The sequence below is a fragment of the Perca flavescens genome, chromosome 10, assembly GCF_004354835.1.
Source record: "Perca flavescens isolate YP-PL-M2 chromosome 10, PFLA_1.0, whole genome shotgun sequence".
Lineage (NCBI taxonomy): Eukaryota > Metazoa > Chordata > Actinopteri > Perciformes > Percidae > Perca > Perca flavescens.
In genome coordinates, this window is record NC_041340.1 from 11431408 (window position 1) to 11456954 (window position 25547).

General features: G+C 41.7%; 1 protein-coding gene across 1 annotated transcript in view; it reads left to right on the top strand.

Moving 5' to 3' along the window:
• Positions 1-25547, top strand: part of slit3 (slit homolog 3 (Drosophila)) — a 240956-nt gene that overhangs the window by 112157 nt on the left and 103252 nt on the right. The gene's annotated exons all lie outside the window — the stretch shown is intronic.

Here is a 25547-nt window from a genome sequence, read left to right on the forward strand (position 1 = left end):
CTTCCATTATTCTTTCTCCTCATTTCTTTTCCTCCCTATTTTTTCCTCACGTCATCTGTTTCTTTCATAGCATAGCATATGTGCTTTTATAGACTCCTCACCTCCCCTTCTCTTTTGACTTTCCACCTTTCTTTCTTGTCTCCTTTCTTTAACTCACCTCTCCTCTCCTATACTCAGTCACCATCTCCATCTCATTTTCTTCTTACTGCCACATCCTTTCCTCTCTTCTCCTGCCCCGGCTGCTTCCTTTTCCTTCCCGAGGGGCCCCCTCTGCTCCACCTGGGGCCTGTTTGTTTGAATATGGTCCTCAGCACACCATGCATATAAATCAAGCCTACCTTATGAAGTCATGATCACTGAGGTCACCTCAGATGGAGGCTGGCTGCTTGGGCCTCCTCACTCTCAAAGCAGCATTTTTCACACAGTGTGTGTGTGTGTGTGTGTGTGTGTGTGTGTGTGTGTGTGTGTGTGTGTGTGTGTGTGTGTGTTTGTAGCTACTCAGATTACTATATGGCGGCAGGCACACATCATGTCACAGAGCGCAGTGGGACTCATGCAAGCGGTATAGTAGTTTGTCATTGTAGCAATTTACCTCTGTATGTCTAACGCTCAGCCGGTCCACTTAACCCTCCCAACCTCTCTGTAAGTGACACTGAGTGTTTAATCGGCCCCAGAGGATACAGTACTTGGTGGGCCATGCTTTAAAAAAACAAAGGAGAAGAAATTTATTTGCAATGCAAGGAAATAAATTTTCTACTATGCAAAATGGTCAAATGCTTGCAACTCTTCTGCTTAAGCTCCATAACTTCTCCCTCGGTGGCGCTCATCGTTGACATGGGCCACTTTCTGCACAATGGGTACACTAGGTATGCTTTGTACGTCTGGTGAACTGTCCCGAGTTCAGTTTCTCATTGAATTAAATGATCCAATGCTTCACTTATCCCCGAAACTGCACAGTCTAGGGTAAGCAATCAAGTGCTCTTCTGTTTGACACAAATGATATTTGGGGAGTTATGGGTGTAGAAATGGGCTTTTATTCAACCACCTACGTACACTAATTCAGAGCATCCACTTAACCTATTCAAACATGCCATTTAGCACCAATTAACATTTAGATGGGGTGATTTATGAATATGTGTGTGCGCGAGTGTGTGTGTGTGTGTGTTTTTTTTTATAATCTTACTTCCCCCTCCCTCTCTCTCCTTCCATCTCTCCCTCTTTCTCTCCATCCTCCCACATTTTCTCTAACAGGTTAAACAACGCTGGCCAGCCCAGTTCTCTGCATCACTCTATCCTGCTAACCCCCAATCTTTCTTTTTCCTCTACCAGCCCATTGAGACTTGACATAAGGATCGTATATTTGATGAGTGTCTGCATGGCCGATGGCGCCACATGTAATCTCGGTGGCTTTTTGCTTTAGACTGTCTAGGAGGAAAGCGTCTAACATTTACACTCAAACACAGACAAATAAATAGAGGTAGATGCATGTCCTCACAAATGGACAAACACAAAAAAACATTGCACACAAGCATCCACATTAATGTAAGTGCACTCTTAGTGGTAAAGTTCAAGGCATGAGTGGTTCTTGTTGGAGTGTCTATGAATGTAAATATTAATATGATTTGAGGAGAGGACAAGAGTAGTCAAGAGACAAACAGGGCATAGGCAAAAATGGGATATACTCTAGAAAATGATGGCGATGAGAGCAAGGAGATAAAAGATAAAAACAGATAAAGATAAAAACAGACACTGTATCTCTTCAGCAGGGCAAGATGAAGAGAAGAAGTAAAATGAAAGAAAAAGAAAAAATGAAATGTTGAATGATAGACAGGAACTGTTATGCTAAAAGAGTAAGACCTTGACAAGCTTTAAGTATTTGAGTACCGGTATATGTATTTATATCTAATGAACTCCCCATTTCAACATATTTCAACTCACTGAGGACAGTATCATATTTTTTGCAATATTTTTTTCCCTAAAATTTTAATTTGTACCTAATTTTATTTTAGGAAATCAGAAATGTCAAGTTACTGTATCAAATTGTTTATTTTATATTATGTTCCATTTTCTGTCTGTTATCCAACATTAAAATGTAAGTCAGTAGCGGAACAGGAGCAAGAGATGTGAATATATTATATTTTTTACAACATTTGCTTGTAAGTTGCAGCTTTTTTAAATTACAGATTACATATGTCAACATTATGAACAGCTGGATTTTCAAAATATGACATGGAACGTTATGTCTGAGCGGCAGTGACTGTGTTGCTGTCAGTGACTGTTCATTTCCTTCCTCTCTGAGGCACAGATAGCATCAGCAGACCAAACAAGCACATACACTCACAGAGGCTCAGACATGCAAACACCCCCTGAGACACCCAGATGAACACTCAGACTAGGGTGTAATATGTCGAGAATAGGTGTCGGTTAAAAAGGGATTTCCTCTCTTTGGCACAACGGTCACAATTGGTAGAAGTTTAAGTCAAGATAGCAGCGTGTGTGTGTGTGTGTGTGTGTGTGTGTGTGTGTGTGGTGGTTCTCAGGAAATGGTGTCCTGTAATACATGTTTCACTCTCACTGATTTGATTGAGGAAGAGAGATAATAAACTTAGTTTTGCTACCACTTCCTGGAAATACCCAACAGACTCCACTGACCCACGTGCACACACACACACACACACACACACACACACACACACACACACACACACACATACACAGACTGTTGGTGTTTCTAATCTAATTCCTTTTTTTTAAATAAAAATAGAACCATTTAATTTAATACACACACACATGTATATATATATATATATATATATATATATATATATATATAATCTGAAACATTTGCTGCTTGTCTATGCAGTTCACATTACTTTTTTTCCTTTTTACTCCTGAAGAAAGCATCCTTATAGAGCCATTTCTCTATCTCGTTAACTCTTATATGCTGTATTTTAATGTTTTTAATGTAATTGTAGCTGAAATGTTTTCTTTTGTGCTGTATTTATGTAGTGCTGTAACATGGATTTCATTACTTCCTTCCCCTACACACGCGCACACACACCACCCACATAAACAACATACCACAGCCACAATGATGTGATGCCTTGTTCTTCCAGTGGAACCGAACATCTAGTCCAATAGATTGTTCAAGATAGATTTATTTGTTTCATAACTTCTCCGTGACAAGACGACAGATCTCGACAATGAAGTGTTTATCTACAAAACTGTGGCGGGCACCGTGTTTTTTTTGTTGTTGTCATGGTGACATCGGACCGCCAAAAGACAAAGGGAAGAAGATGAAAAGAATGACACGAGAAAAAACACTTTGCAGCTTATTCTAAACAGTTCAGTTTCTGTGCAAAGGCTCTTTTTTATTGAGATCATTTTTCACTATCATGTTTGCTTGTCATGCCCTTGTCTGTTTCTAATTTACCATCGGGGCAGTATTGTATTATAGTTTCTACTTGTGGAAGGTCAGTGCTGTTCAGATACATTAAAGTAATAATATAACACATTGTCATATCAATATAATATAACAGCGATGCAATGATGCAAGTTGATGGCCAACTGACATAACACAATAGCTATTCAATCTTTCCCAATTTGACTGGATGTTGTAAACAGTGTTAGTGGTCAGTCTTTCTCGGGAAACTCCTTCTAGCGGCCGGAAAGTAATGCATTTCATGTTTTTAGCGGTGGCAACAGTTCATTTGGAATAAATAGGAAAACTGAGTAATGAATATTAACAGTGAGAGATGTCATGACTGAACAAAACATCAGCAACCTCAACTGAACCTCTCAGTGAAAAATCGTGGCCACACTGAATTACCTGTGATTGAGAATTTAATGAATGTGAATTTTAAGAGCTACCTTCTGAATTCTGCTTCACATTAAAAAAAATGGACAACATCACCGATTTACTTTAATCTGTAATCTACATTTTGTTAATGTAACAGGGAGGATGGATTGCAGCTCGGATGTTGAGGATCCCCTTTGCACCACTACATGGGTAGAATAGATTGATGGAGGGAGCAACAGCAAGATAAAGTTTAACGAAAATCAAGTAGGGAGCCAATCTTTTTTACTGTAGCAGAGGGAGGCAAAAGAGGAGTACATGGATGGAAAGATGAGAAAAAGGAGAGAGCTGCAAGTAGAGAAAGGTGAGGCGGGGTTGTTTGTATCAGGATTGACAAAAGTGAACATGGAGGGAAAAATAAGAAGACATATGGTAACAGGTAGGAGGGGTAGAGTTGTAAAAGCACAGCTATAAGAGAGCAGAAGATAAGAGGGTGAAAGAGGAGTAGCAGAAGAGGAGGTGAATCAGAACGAGGTACTAAGGGAGGTGTGGAAGAAGGGTTGAAAAGAAAGGCAGAGGAGTCTAGTCCCCTACTGAGATCTCATTTCCAGCTGTCTGATAATGCTGCTCTTCTTTGGCCATAATCTCTACATGGAGGAAATGAGAAACACACACACAAACACACGTGCACACACATACGTGCACACAATAGCGCACACTCACAAGGAGGCACATGTTCAGAGTTGGTGTACACAAAAAAGAACAGGCACATACAGTAGAAATAGAAACATGATGCATGATGAACCTGTATGTACAAATATGTATTTTCCCTACACAACCTTTCTCTCTTTCTCTCTCTCTATCTCTCACACACACACACACACACACACACACACACACACACACACACACACACACACACATGTATTCCCTGCTGGGAGCCTATTAGCTTCTCTGTGTCAGGGGTGAGCAGAGGATAATGATTCACAGATCCCTCCTGTGTCTCTGTCTTTCTTCTTTGTAGAGAGAAGAAAGACAGACACCGCGGACAGACTGACAGACGTAAGGAAAAGAGGATGTACTTAGAGGACACACAACAGGTGTGGACAAAGACAAAAATGCAGGCGTCCATTTTCTTTCGTTATTTCCTCTGACGGTGCCAACTCTGCCTTAAATCAGTCCGCTTATTAAACAACATGTCAGCTTGATTCATGTTCGGCACTGACAAATTTGGAGTGCATTTAGTGGAGAATAGGGAAATTATGCAACATTTCATTTGATTTTTTTTCAGTTTACCCAAGCTAATAAAACATAAATATAATATAAATGACAATAGGTTTGAATGCAAAGACACAAGATGCATTTACTCTCTCCCACTCTCTCTGTCATGACATAATATTCGCAACAAGAAGAATTTTTATTCCTGCCATCCTTACTGCAATCAAATGAAAATAATTGTGTGTTCTAGTGAGTACGTTTAACAGGTGTTGCTTTGGAAGTTCACCAGGACAGGAAATGGCGATCATTCACTTTTCTTCAATCTGTGAAGTTTATAATGACAGTTTGTCTGAACATGCCCTCAAAGGAGGGATAGTGCTTGTCTCTGAGTGCCAATGATCCGCAGGTACTGATGTTGATGAGCATCCAAAGTGTGTGATAGTGATCTGAATGAATTGATTGTGCTGAGAAAGAAGCACAGAGAAGCATTACAGCGCCATCTACTGTCTGGAAGCTCTTTTGGGCTCTTCTTCCAAGCAAGATGCTCTGATACAGGCGGCCTACCTGCTGGGTGTTGTTCGAGCTTCGCCGGGCGGCTTTATACCTATTCTATTCTGTTCTGTTCTATGTAAATATTGCACAAAGTAGATATTGCATATAAAGAAAGTGTGTTTTTGTCAGCTTTCCTATTCAAATAAGAGAAACAGAGATTTTTCTTTTATAATTCATTTAATAGCCGTGCTTTGACCCAATCTCTTTCCTCGTCTGCTTTGCCTCAGCTGTAACATTCAACACTGTAATGGCTATTTGATTGCAGCGCCGTGCCTGCGACCTGAATGAGTAAGGTAGCGCACTTGCAATCTCATGCACTGAAACTGTACATTACCTCATAAACACATGAGCCACTGCAGAGTTTCAATGTAATTTGGTGTAATTGCCTAAGCTGCAGTGTAATGTTGCATCTGTGTTTTCTTTTACCGACATGTAAATTAAATGGCTAAACACAAGACGTTGCTTGACATTGTATCTAGCTGCTGTTCAGTATCATTGCCAACGTAATGGTCGCCTATCATCTAACTCTGATTCATAGGGAGTTTTGGCTTATTTTTCTACACTCTTGGGGACCTGATTGAAAGCGTTTTTGGTAATGCCTTTAATAGCTATCAACTTTGAAATGAGTAATTTAAGAGATATAGTTACATTTAATGTATTTAAGTTAAAGTTTCTTTGAGGTAAATGGCTGTCTTACAGTAATACGATAATGCACCAGTACAATACCCTGTGTGTTGTATGTTTTGGACCTCTTAGCTAGTTGTTGTATGTTGATGCCGTATCTTAGATACTGTTATTTGTAGATCTGGGGTCCTGTTTACTATCAAGATAATGGAGTTGCCATGTGGCTCTGCTCTGTTTGTGTTGCTCATAGCAGATTGTTGAGGTTTTGGTGCAGTTTCACAGGGTGTCTGGATTTCAAACCCGTGTAGGAGTTTACCACTGCGGCCCAAGGTTCAATTTCCAACTGCAGATTGTATTTATAAACCCAAATGATCACAGACACATGAGTCATAAAAATGATTTTAAATAATATGATATGATACAGTGCATACAATAAAATCTGACAGGCTTGACAATCACTTTCCTCACTGCTGAGCTGGCCACCCAGCAATGAGGTGAGTTTACTTTACTTTCACTGGAGAGTTTCAGCATGACATGATCTACATAAAAAGATCCAGGGGATTAAGAGGATATGATTTAAAGATCATATTCATTTTTAAAGGTAGTACATGACTCATATTCGAGGTTGACCGCAATGATTTTGCTGCTAACTGATCATATGCTCTTTCTGCAGCCCTTCAAGAGCAGTTGCTGCATTACAATCCTGCAAAACAACATGCTGTCTGCAACTAACAATTATTTTCAACCATCCGTATTTGGCATTTTTGCTTGAATAATTAATTAATCAATCGATTATGACGTTTCTGTCAATAGACTTTTTAATTAATGGACTAATTGCTGCAGCTCTAATGCTATCCTCTTACTACAATAAAAATGTCTTACACTGGAAAGACGATTTGGAGAAATCTTTTGTCAGAGCACCTTTGCGCGATGCACATACACGACATCTTCAGCTTGGGCGGCCACACACTTGGAAAAAAGCCTCCAAATTATGCACATACCTATAGCAGCACCACCCAATATCTCACAGAAAATTTAACATCTACTTCTAGTATCCTTTCTGTTGTATCTCTTCGGAGTGGTTGTAATGCGGTTGTCAGCCATTTTGTTGAGGTAACGATATCAAGTTGTGAAATTAGCCCGTCCTTGTAAAGACTGGTGTAGTTTTATCCTGGAAAACATTAACAGTCTGTTGCAATTACCTCTCAATGGCTGCCTTCTGCGGTGTGTGTGGGTGTGTACGAATGTGTGTGTGTGGCAGAGAGAGCAACAATGGGGATGGTGTTTGGGTTGCACGTACGTCATGTATGTAGAGTGTGTGTGTGTGTGTGTGTGCGTGCGCGAATAAACAAGAGAGAGCATTTTGTACACCACGTGATAGCAATATGTGCTGATTGTGCTCTCCTGGGCCCTGCCCTCGGGATGCCTCCACCCCAGGTTATTTTTCAAACACACACACACACACACACACACACACACACACACACACACACACACACACACAAACACACACACACGTAACATGTCCCACTTTAAACTCACCTCCCACCCTTTCACTTTGTCCTTGACCTTTTTCTCTCCACATTCTTGCTTTCTCTCTTCTTTCATTGTTATATTTCCCCTTCTTCCTTTGTTTTGTGTTGTGTTTTTCTCAGCATCTTCATCTATATGCTTTTCTTGTTCTATACACCCTTATCTTGCTTCTTTTGTTCTGCTATTCTCATCTTCCTCATTCTTTCACCTTGGTTTCTTTAACGTCCTCTTTTAGTCATTTTCTGTTGTTATGCATTATGTCCTTTCCTATTATGTACCCTATTTTTCTTTACTCGTTCTTATGTCTCTCCATCCTCTATCTTTGCCATTTATCCTACAGTTCTCTTCTTCTTCTATTCCTCCTTTCTTCTTTTCGGTCCTTCTTACCCTTCATCCATTCCTCTTTGCTCAACCTTTATTCCTGCCATTGCTGTCCTTTCCCTTCTTCATCTATCCCCCCTCCTACTTCACCCCTTCCTCCTCCCTCCATCACCCTCCCAGCCCATGCCCCCCTCTCCATTAGCAGATTAGATTTAGTCCCATAATGCCGCTGGGCACCATGATTTTACCGGCTCTCATTACTCCTAAATCATCTTTTCGTTCTCTCTCTCTCTCTCTTTCTCTGTCTCTGTCTCTGTCTCTCTCTCTCTCTCTCTCTCTTTCTCTCTCTCTCCATCCCTCCCTCCCTCTCAAATATGCAAATACACACACACACACACACACACACACACACACAGATACACAAGCGCTCACACACGCCATATGCCAAGGCCTGTGCACCGTAACACACCTGAATTAGCGGCAGAGCTAGTGATTTGTGATGCAGTGTGATTGGGTGGGAAGGGAGAATTTGGTTCAATTTCTATCTGTCCACATCTATCCTGTATTCCTCTCCATATATTCCCCCGGGGCATGAATGATTTTCATATCACAAGACATCCGCTCCTATGCTGTTATATGAGGTGTTTTGCAGCAGAAATTTCTGGAATGAAGGAATGGTTTAGTACCATTTTTGAAGGACAGGTTGTTTTCTTTTTTTTGTCGTGTACTGTAACTGATTGTAGAGAAAGAGACAGATGTAAAAGAGGGCAAAAGACAGACAGGCAGAAATTGAGAAAAAAAACTAAAAGAGTTGGTTATATTTATGCATGCGTGTGAGCGAGCGGGAGCAGCCATTAGTTCAGTGTTCATCATTCCCGTTGTGTCAGCGTCTTATCGTTTATTATGGCAGCGGGTGAGTTAGCTGTACTTTTACCCTCTGTGACAAAACTGCTGATCACCACGTCCATTTTAATCATGCCACGACAGCTTCAAGCACATTTACAACATCCATCTACATGCTGTGCTAAATGTACCATATATTAAACACCTCCCTGTACCAAGATAATACCTCTTAGCATTTGAGGCTTATTGGCCCAGAATTAAAAAAACAAACCCGCTAATTGTAAAGCGGAAAAAATATTGGTATGAAGGAGAAAAATGAAACAGTGGTCTTTCATTTTCAAAATAAAATTATATCATATAAAATACATGATAGTGGTTTTGAGTTTCACAAGGAAATATTTTTCTTGCCCAAGATGTACAGTAATGTGAACATGATCACATTTAGATTATCTATCATATTTATTCATTTAATATGTTCAGGTATCAGTAGTGTAATATAAGTTAACTATATATCTTTTTTCCTACTGAGATCTTCGGGAAAAAAAACATGCATTTTTGGAGTGGAATAATTTTTACATTTTTACCTTTTCGTAGTTGAAACCGGAATTTACTGCACCCTTAACTCTGCTGATCATGAAAAATCACTGTTATACAATTTCTCAATAGAGACCAATTTAGTTTTAGTAGTTTTTAACCTTGATTTGACCAGGCAAATTAACTAAAAATCCATTTCCTGTCCTGTTTTCTACAAACTACAGAGAAAGCCTGCTGGAGAGGAACAATAATGCAGAATCTGGATCCACTCATCTAATCTCTCAGCCTTAATGGGCACTGCTGCTTTTCAGACACCCTGCAACACACACACACACACACACACACACACACACACACAAACAGTAAACCATCTACACACATACATGGAAGTGGATATGGTTGCAGGCATGATAACATTTATTCGACCAATAAACACTTGAGTTTTCTTAGAGCTGGATCATGACAATCTCACCGAGGATGTGGATACAGTTAAAGGCATACACACAAACATTTATAAGCGCACACTCACATAGATCCCTCTCTTCCAGTTACCCCTGACATTAGCCACTCGCTCTTTCTAACTGGATCATGGGGCTTACTAAAGAGATTAGGGCCTAGAGACAACATAGTAACCATACACACACACGCTCTCACGTACACACAAAAGTCTTTTCCTGCTCCCTGGTTGTCTCTTTTATTCCTTTCTCTCCCTCCATCTCCCCAACTCCTCTCTTTCTGTATATATTACACACACACACACACACACACACACACACACACACTCAACCAGACAGGCCCTCAGGCTAAAAAGACAGCAGCCAGTGGCCATTGTTGAAGACAGTCTGTCAGAGGAATTAGCCTACTGCTGCATGGGAAGGGAGGATGACAGTCTGCTCTGTTAGCCATCAAAATCACTTTATTTCACCAAGTACACTCAGACAGATAAAACAATGGTAAAAAAAAAAAGCCTTCCGTTCTTTCTGTGCATTTGCTTCACTACTGCGTTATGAAACACCAAGGAAGAATGCTGAGAATAAGTGCATTTCAGACGTGAGAGGGTAGTATGAGGAGCTTGGCAGGAAGTAGTTTAAAACGCAATAGTTTTAACTTTTATACTATTCAACTGCTCTTAAAATATGCTGGATGGGATAAGATTACTGCCGATGTTGTGAATAAATCTATTCAGGTTTGGATTTTCCTTCAAACATTTTAGTTCTAGTAATTTTAAGTCTATGATGTCATTGACTTGAATGTTGCCTTTAACATATTACATATCGTTTCGTTGATTGAATAGCACCTGCACTTTGGGCACACATGATTCATCCTCTTTGATGCTGTGTGGGTTGTAATTTTGTTTTGCTGGTTGACAGATTTATTTTTATTTTTATAGCTAAACAATGTTGCCAGTCGCCATTTGGACTAATATTGACTAATGCCCACCTTTGTCGGGATTTAGTTCGTTAGCAAACCACTCGATGCATTTTGCATCAAAAACGGCATCCTTCATAATTCATCATTTAGTCAAACCAGAACACACTCCAAAGTCTTTTTAGGATAAACATTCATGAATCAGCGTAGAAAGCATATAAAACACACACTTCCGGGGAGGCTGCACTGTGGATGCCCTGCTGCTTGCGATTGTGCCGCAAACCCAACTGCCCCATGGGGACAATAAAGTTATCTACTACTAAAAAGCATTCTTTTTAAATTAACATTCTAACTCACAATCATCAAATTTTGAAATTTTCTGCATCAAAAAATATGGTTGATTGTTGTCTGTACATCCATGTTTGCAGTACAACACTGAACTTGTTTGACTTTTAATAGTGCAAACATATCTCACAAGATACATTGGACAAAATTGTGTTAAACTCTTAGTATTTTCCATGAAAAGCGGCATAGAACACACAGTATTACCAAAATGCCAAATCATGGCATTTCTGAGTAGCCTATTGAATCTAAAATAGCAATACACGGCCAGCTAAGACAGTAAAAAACAAGCAAAAAAGCCCAAAGTTCAAAACTTTAAATTAATTTGTTATAACATTTTTAATGCTAGAGCACCACTGTAGTGCTAAGTGTAGTACCAGGAAATATGAACACTTATTTGTAAACAACATTCAGATATTTAGTCTCATGTAATTCTCAGATTAGCTTTCAGACATTCTTTCAGATTTTGGCCCAATGTGATTTAAGAAACCTTCTTTGCACACAAGGGTGACAACGTGTCAACCTTTACGAGGAAACACATTATGTCATCTTCGGCACACAGGAGCCCTGACTCCCTTAAGGCTTGCTGGGCTCAAACTCACATTTGGCCGCATCTTATCCTCAATTGTATTCTTCTCTCAGCATCATGAAAGGCCATAGAGCTATTTGCCAAACACAGAGACAACAAAGGCTTTCAGTGCTTCTTTTCTCTCGCATTCCTCTCTTTCATACATACACACACACACTGTCACATTTCATCTGACCACCATCCTCTCACTGCTTGAGGCACCTGCCTGTTTCTGTTTCTTTGCTAAAAGTTAATTGACCCACTGGCAAATGGCCTGCAGTAACCTTGACAACACTGACCTGCTGAGAGATGGATCAGAATAAAAGAAAAATGCCATATATGTATATATATATATATATATATATATATATATATATATATATATATATATATATATATATATATACACACACACACACACACACAAAACACACATTTATAGTAGTGTAGATTTAGTGCCATGCATGCATGTTTGTAGAAGCACTCCCTGTCTGCATCACACACACACACACACACACACACACACACACACACACACACACACACACACACACACACACACACACTTCCAGCAGTCCTCTTCTTCTGTCCAATCTGCTAATTTGTGGCGTATTATTTATGGGTGCCGAGGTGCTCCCCAGATGCTTAGAAAGGCAAAATGCCACAGTCAGCTTCCTTATTTACACCTCTTCCTCTCCTTCTCTCCATACCTCCATCACACACTCTTTCATTGCCCTCTATCCTTTACTCAAACTTACCTTTACTACTTCTTTCACCCATTTTTCCTCCATCACTTGCCAGCTTTATTACTTCACCTTGCCTCCTGTCAACCCTTGTCTTTCCTCTTTTCCTCTCCTCATGCCTCTTTCCTACTTTTAGTCTCTCTAACAACCTATTTTCTTTAAAACATGTCCATCTCTCCTTCTATGAGGAAAAACAGGGGTTGTTTGGTTCATCCTTATTCTAATGGCAAACCTCTGCTCCACCAATCTTCTGTTCCTACATCAAGCATTTATGAATGCCATCCATCCATCCATCTTCGTCCGCTTATCCGGTGTCGGGTCGCGGGGGGAGCAGCTCCAGCAGGGGACCCCAAACTTCCCTTTCCCGAGCAACATTAACCAGCTCCGACTGGGGATCGAGGCGTTCCCAGGCCAGGTTGGAGATATAATCCCTCCACCTAGTCCTGGGTCTTCCCCGAGGCCTCCTCCCAGCTGGACGTGCCTGGAACACCTCCCTAGGGAGGCGCCCAGGGGGCATCCTTACCAGATGCCCGAACCACCTCAACTGGCTCCTTTCGACGCAAAGGAGCAGCGGCTCTACTCCGAGCTCCTCACGGATGACTGAGCTTCTCACCCTATCTCTAAGGGAGACGCCAGCCACCCTCCTGAGGAAACCCATTTCGGCCGCTTGTACCCTGGATCTCGTTCTTTCGGTCATGACCCAGCCTTCATGACCATAGGTGAGGGTAGGGCGAAAACTGACCGGTAGATCGAGAGCTTTGCCTTCTGGCTCAGCTCTCTTTTTCGTCTGGCGGTGCGATAGATTGAATGCAATACCGCACCCGCTGCGCCGATTCTCCGACCAATCTCCCGCTCCATTGTCCCTCACTCGCGAACAAAACCCCAAGGTACTTGAACTCCTTCACTTGGGGTAAGGACTCATTCCCTACCTGGAGAAGGCATTCCATCGGTTTCCTGCTGAGAACCATGGCCTCCGATTTAGAGGTGCTGATCCTCATCCCAACCGCTTCACACTCGGTTGCGAACCGATCCAGTGAGTGCTGAAGGTCGCAGGCCGATGATGCCATCAGGACCACATCATCTGCAAAGAGCAGCGATGAGATCCCCAGCCCACCAAACTGCAACCCCTCCCCACCCGACTACGCCTCGATATCCTGTCCATAAATATTACAAACAGGATTGGTGACAAAAGCGCAGCCCTGGCGGAGGCCAACCCTCACCTGAAACGAGTCCGACTTACTACCGAGAACCCGGACACAGCTCTCACTTTGGTCATACAGAGATTGGATGGCCCTGGTAGACCCCCTCACCCCATACTCCCGCAGCACCTCCCACAGTATCTCCCGGGGACCCGGTCATACGCCTTCTCCAAATCCACAAAACACATGTAGACCCGGTTGGGCATACTCCCAGGCTCCCTCCAGGATCCTTGCGAGAGTGAAGAGCTGGTCCGTTGTTCCACGACCAGGACGGAATCCGCATTGTTCCTCCTCAACCCGAGGTTCGACTATCGGCCGAACCCTCCTTTCCAGCACCTTGGAGTAGACTTTACCAGGGAGGCTGAGAAGTGTGATACCCCTATAATTGGCACACACCCTCTGGTCCCCCTTTTTAAAAAGAGGAACCACCACCCCAGTCTGCCACTCCTTTGGCACCGTCCCAGACTTCCACGCAATGTTGAAGAGGCGTGTCAACCAGGACAACCCCTCCACACCCAGAGCCTTGAGCATTTCTGGGACGGATCTCATCAATCCCGGGGCTTTGCCACTGTGTAGTTGTTTGACTACATCAGTGACTTCCGCCTGGGAAATCGGCGACAATCCCCGTTATCCTCCAGCTCTGCCTCTAACATAGAGGGCGTATTAGTCGGATTCAGGAGTTCCTCAAAGTGCTCCCTCCACCGCCCTATTACCTCCTCAGTGGAGGTCAACAGTGTCCCATCCTTACTGTACACAGCTTGGATGGTTCCCCTTCCCCCTGAGGTGGCGAACAGTTTTCCAGAAACACTTTGGTGCCGACCGAAAGTCCTTCTCCATGTCTTCTCCAAACTTCTCCCACACCCGCTGCTTTGCCTCTTTCACGGCAGAGGCTGCAGCCCTTCGGGCCCCTTCGGTACCCTGCAACTGCCTCCGGAGTCCTCCGAGATAACATATCCCGGAAGGACTCCTTCTTCAATCGGACGGCTTCCCTGACCACTGGTGTCCACCACGGTGTTCGTGGGTTACCGCCCCTTGAGGCACCTAAGATCCTAAGACCACAGCTCCTCGCCGCAGCTTCAGCAATGGAAACTTTGAACATTGTCCACTCGGGTTCAATGCCCCCAGCCTCCACAGGGATGCACGAAAAGCTCCGCCGGAGGTGTGAGTTGAAAGTCTGTCGGACAGGGGCCTCCTCCAGACGTTCCCAATTTACCCGCACTACACGTTTGGGCTTACCAGGTCTGTCCAGAGTCTTCCCCACCCCTGACCCAACTCACCACCAGATGGTGATCGGTTGACAGCTCTGCCCCTCTCTTCACCCGAGTGTCCAAAACATACGGCCTCAGATCAGATGAAACGATTATGAAATCGATCATTGACCTTCGGCCTAGGGTGCTCTGGTACCAGGTACACTTATGAGCATCCCTATGTTCGAACATGGTGTTGGTTATAGACAATCCATGACTAGCACAGAAGTCCAACAACAAACAACCACTCTGGTTTAGATCAGGAGGCCGTTCCTCCCAATCACGCCTCCAGGTGTCTCCATCATTGCCCACGTGTGCGTTGAAGTCCCCCAGCAGAACAATGGAGTCCCCCACTGGAGCCCCATGCAGGACTCAGTCAAGGTCTCAAGAAGGCCGAATACTCCGAACTCCTGTTTGGTGCATATGCACAAACAACAGTCAGAGTTTTCCCCCACAACCCGCAGGCGAGGGAGGCGACCCTCTCGTCCACCGGGGGTAAACTCCAACACAGCGGCGCTCAGCCGGGGCTTGTGAGTATCCCCACACCCGCCCGGCGCCTCACACCCTGGGCAACTCCGGAGAAGAAAAGAGTCCAACCCCTATCCAGGAGTATGGTTCCAGAACCGAGACTGTGCGTGAGGTAAGCCCCACCAGATCTAACCGGTGGCGCTCCACCTCCCGCACCAGTTCCGGCTCCTTCCCCCACAGAGAGGTGACGTTCCACGTCCCCAGAGCCAGCGTCTGCCGCCCGGGTCTGGTCCGTCGAGGCCCCTGACCTTCACTGCCACCCATGTGGCATCGCACCCGACCCCAACGGTTCCTCCCACAGGTGGTGGGCCCATGGGCTGGAGAGATGGGAGCCACGTAGCTTGTTCGGGCTGTGCCCGGCCGGGCTCCGTGGCAAACCCGCCACCAGGCGCTCGCCCGACGAGCCCGCCGTCTGGGCCTGGCTCCAGGCGGGGCCCCGGGCTTCCTCCGGGCAGGGTCACTCCATCTCTACCTTGCTTCTTCATTGGGGTTTTGAACCATTCTTTGTCTGGCCCCTCACCTGAGACCACTTTGCCTTGGGAGACCCTACCAGGAGCACAAAGCTCCAGACAACACAGCCCTCAGGTTCACAGAGACACACAAACCTCTCCACCACGATAAGGTGATGGTTCACGGATGAGCTGCACTATTTACTTTAAAGGTTTGCCCAGCCATTTACTAGGAGAAGGATTTAATCACATAGCCTACAACAGGATTTATTCCTGTTAGTATAATGATGCTCTTGGTGGTTTTCAATTGTTCACTTGTTCAATTGCTTTATTTTTTTTATCTTAATTTGCTTCTTTAATTCATAATCTCTTAATTCATTGAGGTTTTATTTATTACAACATTTGATATAGTTTAAGATAAGACAGGATTGGCTGTGGACTAAGGGGCTCTCAAATAGCCATACAGTATGTTGGTTAAAACAAATCCATTTAGTCAAGGAGCTTTGGTCTTTCTCAGAATGAGAATCTCCAGCCTAAATCCTCCATCACCCGTAATGCTTCAAATCCATTTCAAACCGAGGATCACTCAATTCACATGGGATAATCCATTACCAGTTCATCTTTTTGATGCAGATGTATTGGATTACGTTGCATTGCAATTATTCCACTTAGGCATGGGCGTAAATCTGATCCAACAGTAGGGGGGGACAATAAACATAACATTTCTGAAGAGCAATTTTTGAAGGGGACGCAGATAATACAGCCACAATTATACTTGTAGAGGATATGTGTACACAGAGGAAAGCCTTAATACTATCATTAGTGTAGCATGGAGACTGTACCATTATCCTTCTTTTCAGTGTTTCTCTTGATTCAATGAAAAAGCTGACCAAATTGACCAAAATATTCTTCTTTAAAACCATTTATTTATTTTTAAGTTTACAATCAAGCTACAAAAATACCTTAAAACATAATGACTTATTTTGAAAAAGTGTCCCATATAAAAGAAATACAATGATTTGTACACTTGTTAAATAGCTGATCATAATGTAAATTAGTGAGCCACTGGTAAAGCTCATCTGCTCACCCTGACAGCCACATGAGCCACACTCTCTGCAGCAAACCTACTGATCTGCCACTTATCATATTGAACAAAACACAACTGTAGATCTTCAATATACAGTCTAGCTATGATAATAACCCTAATATCAGTTCACACACATAAAGTTAGGCTTATCGCCGTGGTAACGTTAGTTGTAGTGGGTGCATTTCTATCCAACAACCTATTAAACACGCTAGGTAACGTTACATTATATTACTAACATAGCAACCTTTTTGTCATGACTAATTCATTAATTACAAAGGCATCATTTCCATTTGAGAAAAGAACGTCATCCGATGTTTAATGTGAATCAAATAGCCTTGAACCGCCTACTTACTACATTCCTGACACTACCGATGTGACTGTGAGTCGAGTGCAGATCCGATTCTTAACGTACAGCAGGCAGTGGACCAAACCACTGTGAGGCAAAGGAGGGGGAACTCAAAATGTTCCTAAACTTAAAAGGCATTTTAAAGTAATAAGTAATAAGTCTAAAGTAATAAGTTTAACAAGTCACTGCATATATATCAATGGAGTGCAACTATCTGTTGAATGCAGGGACACAACCTTTCCTTGTTACCAATATGATTTATTATTCTTAAAAAAAATCACATAACATCCTGGTACAAATGCATCTGACATTGCATCCTCTTGATGTTACAGGGTAGGTAAGATTATCCTGCTCTTCTGGTAGAACCCACTTTTTGTGATTTTTAAGTTTTAATCTTAATTAAAGGATTACAAAGTCCTCTGTAAGTTGAGAAAATTGCTCAGCTTCAGAATACAGTAGATAAGACAAGAAAAACAAGCTTGAAAACAGTGATTTCATCTGCTGTTGTCATGTCAGTAATGAGTAAAATAGAATACTGTTAAAGCTATTTTGCTTTCATTTAGAGTCTACGTATAATTTTCGTTTTGGCAGGTTTTACTTCAAATGAATACATCAAAATTGAAGACTGTGATTTTATACTGTATGTTACCATACATTTATTTCATTACTGATAAAGCACCCTAAGCGTGCTCACAGTTAGGTGTGCTTTTATAGGACTTGGTGGATTTGGTCAAGGTTGATAAGCATGAAAATAACATTGCCCTGATGTACATGGGAGATGCTAAATCTATTCCAATAGAGACACAAAGAAATAGATTTCATCTGTCTGTCTCCAATCTATCTTTTCACCCATCCCTGCATCCATCACACTATTGTATGTTTCTATCTTTTTTCCCCCTTCCTGTTAATCCGCCCTGCCCTCCCTCTATCTATCTCTTCTCTCTTCGTCCATTCTCTTGATCCTTTCCTGCTGAAGTTTTATTAGGACCATAAATGTCCTGAAGAGCCTGCAATATCGCTTAGCTAAAGCACTAGAAGAAAAGGAAGGACTAACAAGAAGAAGAAAAAAAAGCAAAGAGAGGCAGAGTAGTAATATCGCTTAGTCCTAGATGACAATTCAAATAAGAAAATATATTAAAACAAAATGGCGTCAGGGACATTAAAGTGAATTAGCCAATTACAAATGACCATGTGTGCGCCCCACTACCTTAACCTCTCCAACATTTTTTTTTCTAATAGTAACTCATCTAAATTTGTTGGACGTCTTTCGGGCGTGGGGCCAGAAAAGCTTTTATATCCATAAAGGCCTATGGATCACAGAGAATTGCATTAAGCTGTCCAATTTAATTACAGTATCGACAAAACATAATAGATACTTACAGCCTTACGGAGAGCGATGGGTCGAGTAGGGGAAAGAGCAGAGGAGAGAGAGAGAGAGAGAGGGAGAGAAACGAAAAGTGCAGACAATGTCCATTTTTAATGCTGATGCAGTGTATGTATCAGAGGAGGCGTTTGAGGAACGTGTGCATGTGTGTTTGTGTGTGTCTATGTAGGTGTGTGTCTCTAACGAAGGATTTGCAAGGGCCCATGAGAGCTTTTGAGAAGGCTTAGTTTGATTTAGATGCTACTGCTCCCTGATGGCTGTTTCACTCGCACACAGACACACAGCACTCTACTGTCTACACACACACACACACCCACGCACAATCTTACACAATGTCACTTGTATATACACACCCGTCCACACACTTATTGAAAAAGCTCCACACACACACACACACACACACACACACACACACACACACACACACACACTTAGTTAGATCAGTGTAATGGAACGAGTTAGGAGAGTGGCTGTCCTGTCCCGTCCTGTCCAAGCCAGCCTGAGCTCTGAGCTGTCATCCTCCCGTCCACCATGATCAATAGAGGGGGGCAATATTTTTATTCATAATGCGGCCATTTAATTAAATCACAGTGAGTGGAGTGTGGGGAGGGGGGTTGAATAGGGGAGGAGAATGGATGAGGCAGGGGTTACAAGACGAAGCAAGGGCACCGAGTCAAAAGACTGATGAAGAATTACAAAGGAAATAAAAAGACTAGAAGTGGGCGAAGTATGGAAGGAAGACCATTCTGTGTGACCTCCATTATACGATAGTACACCAGGATACAGAGGACAAACTTGAAAGCAATATGTGTCTGATGTAAAATACTTTTTGCTGAAACATTTTCCATAAAAAATTCTGTTAAATAAAGAGCCAGCTTCCAGGGAAGTCATGCAATTTGGAAGAAACACATGCTAAAACCATAGTGTTAAGAAGAATCAAACAACAACTAAAGGCAAAAGATGTGAAGATAGAATCCACTTCAGTCAAAAGACCATCATTACTTTGGAGCCCAAATCAATAACAAAATTTGGCAATTAAAAATTACTTCAAGTTGTGCTTTAAGAAATCAAAAGAGTCAGTCCAACACTGCAGTCCTACTGTCTGCAACGCACTGCCAGCATGTTGGATAATATATCCCCACCTAGTTTGTTGGCGCAAATCAGAACTCACTCAAGTAGAGTAACTCTGCAGCCAAGACTAGAAGACCGTGGCTGTAATGGGAAAGTTCCAATTTTGAATGCATGGAGTTATATGTCTGTGGCATTGCCAAAATACAGCATTTATAGTCAGTAAGTTTTCCCAGGATAAATGAAGGTTAGAATAAAATTAATATAAAATTATTTCCACTCAAATGCCACATTGCAACAACAGACCTCCCAGTTTGCTGTTGCAATGTGGTAAATATATATATATAGACCATCTCTAATATATATATATATATATATATATATATATATATATATATATATATATATATATATATATATATACATATATATATATGTATATTAGATCATATAAATACATGTCTACACTCACTGTGTGGTGAGTGTAGTCATTCATGTATCTTTTTTTTTCATTTCATTTCATTTCTGCAATGTGACAAAAAGTGAGGGGAAAGTTTTATAGCAGTCTTTACCATTTAAAGCCAAAACATGAATTGACCAAGTTCTTCTGCTTTTAAATTTAAACAGTCTTCTATCACAGGCATTGAAACATTTCCATGTATTTATTGTGACTTAAAGGCCGTACTTAACAGTATTAAAATGGTATAAAGGACACTTATAGACTTAAAGGACACAATAGTTCCAAAGGTTACAGATACCTACTAGGATATTTCAATTACTATTACAGTACAGGCCGTACGCACTGTAATACCTGCTGCATGACTTTGGTCTTACCCTACAGTAGAGTGCCTTAAAAAACAAGGAGAATATGAGCTAGCCAGCAGTCGATATTTATTACTCTCTTTATGGAACAATATTAAATGCAGTTACAGCCCCCAAGGGAGAGAAAAAGAGACAGACAGAGAGAGAGAAAGTGAGATAGCGGGGTGGAAAAAGAAAGTGAGAGAAGAATTCGAGTGACAGGGAGAAAATAAGTGCGAGGCTTAAGCTCAGCATTGAAGGTCTCTTAGGTTTCAAAAATGAAATTGTGCCACCTCTGTCTTCCTTCTCTATCCCTTTTCTTCCTCTCCTTCAGTTTTCCTCCTGTTTCACTCCTCTCTCTTTTTCATCTCTCCCCTGGAGCTTAGCCAAGGGTCATCTCGTTTTCTTTCGTCCACTACAGTCACTCTTCTTTTAATAAAAGACACACACTGAGACACATTCAAAGATGCGTACATTGTCGCCCATACAATCTCACTTGCCCGCTGTTGCTTTCACACCAAGACAAACAAATTCTACCTGACACACGGGTACACACCTTTGCCGCCTTCCTTGTCATCTTTGTCAAACTAAGACCTCCTGTGATGCCATCTGACACAAAGTCATATGAAATCAAACAGGCCTGTTTCCACTCCCCCGTTCGCGGGTTAATGGTACAGAGTGGCCGTGGCTCATATCTAAACGAGCCTGAGGGCGGATCCATCTAATATCTGGTGTCTACTGTTACACACAAAAAGTGGAGGGTGAGATATCCTAGGAGAAAAGTTCATTTGGTATGTGTGTATGTTAGAAAGAGGGAAAAACATAGATGTATGTGTTTCTGTTTTTAGATCTGCATGTGCGTTGCTGAGGCGTATGCGGGTACAAGTGTGTTTGCATGCACAACGTGTGTTTGTAAAGGGTTAACACCAGTATCCCAGGAGGCACTGTTTAGCATTGTGTGTGTGTTTCTGTGTGTTTTAAAGGGTTAACAGTAATATCCGAAGTGGCAAAGGGTGACCTGGCAAGTGTTATTATTCTCCTCACATGAATAATGGAACTTAATATGGAGGAGGTGATCGCCGGAAGCACACACACACACACACACACACACACACACACACACACACACACACACACACACACACACACAAACACACCCTCACATACCAACAGGACCACTACCCCAACCCGAAAAGGATCTTGCTGTCACCCTCAATCCCTCCAGATTTCTAGGGGGCACAGAGATCCAGCATACCCAGAGAGGAGAGGCCTTGGCTGGGGAAACATTAACCAAGGGTGGGGGGGCTGTGTGGTGAAAGGGAAAAGTCTGGAAGATATTTGGTCAAAATGTAATCATACAGTTCTTAGGATGCCATTACAAACATGGAATGGATAATGGAAGATGTTTTTCTTCTGCTGTTGCTGTTTGTTGTTGTTGTTGTTGTTGTTCTTCTTCTTCTTTTTCATTTTCTCATTGTACCCATAAATATTAAACTTAGCTTACTGTGAACTTTTGCGTTGTTTGTCTTGTCATCCAGTTTTAGCAATCTCCCAATTTTTTAAAAAGATCTGAAGTTGTTTTCATAATCAGTATCACTATAATTTACAGAACTTGTCATCCTAATAAAACTAATGTATAATTCAAACAGCCATCCGTCTCTTTAATAGATTTTTTAAGAGATGAATTGCCTTATCCCTCAAATGCTGTGGCAATAGAGGAGGACCAAAATGGCTAAATCCAATAAATGAAATGTGGAAGCAAATTGCTAGACACTGGTGTACAGACTATCCAGCTAACCAAGTGAGCCTTGTGTCTGCTTGTGTGTGTGTGTGTGTGTGTGTGTGTGTGTGTGTTGCAATTCAGCTAGTGTCCTTTTCAAGGACCACAGGCCAATCTCCTATTGGTGATAGCCTTTGCTTTACTCAAAGGTCAGCAGGTATGACTCACAGAGAGATGGGTGGAGGACTGTTCACTTGAAAACATAACGTAGCTCTAGATGTTGAATGTGCGACAAGAACAATACTTTATGATAGAGTAAAGAAATAGTTTTAATATGAAGGCCCTGAATGACTATCTTCTCAATCGGCTTCCTACTATGAGCAATAGGATCCTACATGAAGACATTTCGTTCAACAACATTTGAATCATAATGTGATGACAGTTGTTGGATTGTTTGCTTTTGTTGCCAGGCCACTCTCAGTCAAATCTTTTGAAGCAAATTCGTTTTTTGATTTAAAAAAAAAAAAAAAATGTTTTCAGAGGATTTATGGCTTTCGCTTTTCAGGAATTGCGTGAAGTGACCTGAAGACAACATCATTTTTGTCCCTACATTTGTTCGTCTATATTTCTGTTGGAGCTTGAGCTAGTGAAAATGGTCAGCCATGGCTATTCAGTTTAGCCTTTTTTGGGTCAAAGCCTGCACTTTTTATTTACGTTTTTTGTGATTTGCTGTGTTTTGCCAGTGACCACACCAGAATTTAATTTTTACAGCAAATCTATTCTTCTCTGTTTCAGGCTGATGAGACATTTCTATTCGTAAATCTTGCCTAGTGCAGCTTAAAACAATTACTACACACACATCTTTCAGACTGATACATAGTTTATCTAACTATTAACACATTTTAAGGATAGCAAACATCCCTTTTCTCACTCACTTATTGAATCCTGTCAAACGCATTAAAATCAAATGTGTTATTTTTTTTGTAGTTTCCAATAAAATGTTGACGAGGTGTACATGTTTTGTTTACACCTTCTAAAATGTCACCCAAAACATTTCCATAACCCTGAAACCGATTGCACAAGTGGACAACGGCAACCACCAACCACTTGTATGATGAAAACTTAATTCAAGCCTTGTGACATATGAGTTTTATTATGGAGGCCTAAACTGTGGACTCCCAGAGCTGGTGTCAGTCACTCAGCTGGAGTCATAAAGGCCGACGGAGAGACACACAGTCTCATAATGGCTTTTATTTGACTTGGATGGCTTTCCTTCTGTTAGAAGCAATAACAAATAAATATCATGGTGGGTAAACAAAACAATAAAAGATTTATTAGCCATGGAACTCCTCTGAAATATGACTTCTTAATGTTTTGTTTTTTTCTTGTTCTCATCCTCTTGCTTTCTCGTTTTATTTTTTTTGTAATCGTTTTCCACTCTGTCAGCAGTCCGCAGAGGGGAGGGTGGTATAAAAGAGATGCAAATCCTAGAGATAAACAAGATAGATTTATGGATATAGTTAGTTAGGTAGATAGACAAAGAGAATGGATAGAAAAGGAGTGCAAGAGTGATAAGAGCTTTCCTTTGTGTCTGTTTCCTATTTGCTCTGTCAACGTCATCATGGGAGCAACACAGACAGAAAAAAAAGAAAACCTCCTTACAGAAAATCCTATCAATACCCAAAAAGTGTCAAAACCTTCAAAACAAAAGTGTAAACACAGGGAATATTTTCCGGCTGTGCGGCACATTAAAATATCATAATATCATTCCTGTCCATCATGTTTGCTTTTTTGTGCTCCTTCGTTACCGCAATCGCTGAGCAAAATTATACATGAAAGCACATATTTTAGTTGCCTAAAGAGTATACAATGCCAGGCACATACTTTTCCCATCAAGGCCTGAGGAGAAAAAAAAAAAAAAAAAAAACGGGAAACGCTCATCTCTTGTCAAACAAAAGGAATGAGCCAGAAAACACAGGGCTTAAAGGGAAACGTCAAAAATGATGAAACCTTGTTAGTTTGAGGAAATGAGTTTTCTGTTTTCCGAGCACGGCCCGCCAATTAACATTCACAGCCCTAATAAAAGTTGATTGGCTCTAGAATAATGCACAACCAATTTTCCTCCTGTGTGCGTGACTGTAATTCAGGCGGTGTAAACGTATGTGAGGGTTTCTGTATGTGTGGCTGTATGTGTGAGTATGTTTACTCCAATGTATACTGTATGTGTGTGGGCGGGTAAGCGTGCCATTGTCTGTCTTTGAAAATTGACCAATAACAGGCTGCGTTTATTAAATGCATGACAGGAAAATGTTATGAATATGGTTGGTACATAATTACCTTTCTCCACAAAGAAGTTAGCTGATTTCCATTCTGTGTGTGTGTGTGTCAGGGTCAAACAGAAAACTCATGCATGCATGGACCTGTGTTTGTGTGCTGCCGCTGATTGGTTTTGTTAGCACGTGTGTGTTTGTGTGTGTGTTTGTGTGCGTGCATGTGTGTGTTCAACTCAGGCCTGACTGTCAGGGCTATAGGGTGATTAGCTTGTCTGATATTTCATACTTCTCTAATTACATTGTGCTTCCTGAACCCGGTTTGCCTGCCAGGCCTTCTCCCACAAACAACACTAATAGAGTTAAGGCCATGCTGTTGTGTCATGTCAAAAATCCTTTGGCTCATATCGGTATTCATTATGGAGGAAGAAAAAGCCTTAAAAAAAAACGTAGCAGGGCCGTTGTATGTTCTGATATGTTCAGTGTTTGTGTTAAAGAGAAAAAGGGGCAGAGAAAAAAATGTATATGTTGCTTGATGGTGGTATTAAAATGTGTGTGTGTGTGTGTGTGTGTGTGTGTGTGTGTGTGTGTGTGTGTTGTCGGGTTTCTCAATATAGCTGTATTTTTCCTTCAGAGCAACGCTGCGTTGTTGGATGGCTTACGTTAGAAGAAGTTAGAAGACAAGAAAAACTTTTACATTAAAATCATACAAAACACAAATCTAACACACACACAGTTTTTTTTTATTCTGACTCTCTTTTCTTCTTTCCACGTACTTTCCCCATCACTGCCTTTCCATTAATCACACACACACACTCCCTTATGCACACACACACTTCAAGGCAGTAGATGGACTCGTGCCAGCAGTATTTCTGATTGTTCTTTTTGTCTTTAAAGCTCTTTGGACCAAATTGTTCCACTGATTATAAATGTCATATCATCCTCTCTCTCTCTCTCTCTCCATCTCTTTCTCCTTCTGTGCCTTTGTACTGTAATTGGCTTTGTG